The sequence below is a fragment of the Triticum dicoccoides genome, unplaced genomic scaffold, assembly GCF_002162155.2.
Source record: "Triticum dicoccoides isolate Atlit2015 ecotype Zavitan unplaced genomic scaffold, WEW_v2.0 scaffold30324, whole genome shotgun sequence".
Taxonomy (NCBI): domain Eukaryota; kingdom Viridiplantae; phylum Streptophyta; class Magnoliopsida; order Poales; family Poaceae; genus Triticum; species Triticum dicoccoides.
In genome coordinates this window covers 1-1,541 of record NW_021261725.1, presented here as the reverse complement: position 1 = coordinate 1,541, position 1,541 = coordinate 1, and the positions used below count along the sequence as shown (strand labels likewise).

General features: G+C 40.4%; 1 long non-coding RNA gene across 1 annotated transcript; it reads left to right on the top strand.

Moving 5' to 3' along the window:
• The first annotated feature begins 16 nt into the window (after nucleotides 1-16).
• On the top strand, nucleotides 17-1,188 carry LOC119345815. The gene is made up of 3 exons (XR_005167207.1): nucleotides 17-97; nucleotides 997-1,059; nucleotides 1,151-1,188. It is a non-coding gene; the product is annotated as an uncharacterized LOC119345815 (long non-coding RNA).
• The last annotated feature ends 353 nt before the right edge of the window (nucleotides 1,189-1,541 follow it).

Sequence of the window (1,541 nt, the reverse complement as noted above, 5' to 3'; positions counted from 1 at the left end):
CGTGCCTCTCAATGGATGCCTGCTGCTCACGCGGAGGATTCGTCTCCTCCTCCACGATGGCTGCTTATCCTTCCCTCCATCGCGGCCGCTGCACATGGTGAGTTTCAGTTTCTCTCTCTCCCATTCCCCCACATCTAAATCTGGAGCACGCACGAGTTGCATCTGTACCCACAGGATTCACATCACTTCACTGCCTGCTTGTTTGTTTGGTCGTTCAATCTGTATGTGCGTGCGTCCTCAAAATCCAATCTGGCTGGATGTTCAATCCGCACCATTTTTTTTTTGCTTCAGTTTCTTTTCACATCTTCCTGACTCTGCCTGCGTGTTTCATTTATGAAATGAAATGAAATGAAATTTCTACAGAGAGGCTTAATTGGCATATACACACTCCAGTCTGTTCTGTTGTTAGTCTGTCAGTGCCGCACAGAGTGCATGCATCAACAGGACACAGATTTGAGGTTACTGCTTCAGCAAAACCTATGTGATTGTGGATCAAACTCAGGATCCAGTACTTGTTCATTCATTCCTATCAAGTTGGATTCTATGGTAACCTAGCTATTGTGGCAGTAAAGTTGGATTCTGTACAAGTGCATAATATATAACCGATTGGTTATTGGTAATTACGATGGTAAATACAAATGTACTCCCTCTGTACACAAATGTAAGACGTTTTGGATCACTACTTTCGAGTGATCTAAAACGTCTTGTATTTATTTACAGAGGGAGTAGTTTCTAGTAGGACAACTGAAATCAAACTGGAAATAGTATGTACACTTATTACGCGAAACCCTGCACAAGACGTGTGGCGTTTGATGAAGAACATCCATCAGAAATACTAATACTTGGAGTAGTAATTCTTTCATATAGCCATGGAAGTAGCAAATTGTACTCGAGTCGTTTAGTTTGCTTGCTACAAAGTACCATGTTTTAGTTTTCGCTTGAACTCGCTTGCTTGCTGCACCACATATATAAAACTGAAAACTTTCTTCTCTGCAGAGAGTAGACATGATGTCCTGCATTCGCTTGCTAGAGCACATCCATCACAATAATTGATTAGCTGTGAGAAAAAACTGAATCTTTCTTCATGGTTATTGCCTCTCTCTCTCTCTGTCTCTTTGCTTAATTATGGTCTAATTTGTGATTACTACAGATGGAAGATCGCAGATGAAGAAGAAACCCCAAGAAAATTGGATGGCCCTGATGCCAAGTAACAAAAGCGTAACCTTCTTCTAACCTCACCTTCTTACTACAGATTCAAGATCTTAGATAACTACTATGCATTACTCTCCAATATATGGAGCATCAGATGTGAAAATTGTCTTGAAGGAATTGAAACGCAAGCTGAACCCATAATAAATCTTGAAATCCTCAAGAGGAAAGCTTAACTATCTCCCTTTGTACAGTAGAATCGTTATCTCTGTTTTGACAACAAGATTAATCAAAATGGTGTCTTTCACTTCTATTGCTAATAACACGCCTCAACTTTATGAATACGCATCCCCCTCCGCTTTTAATTTTCCCTCTTCATGTTTGATTTGAGA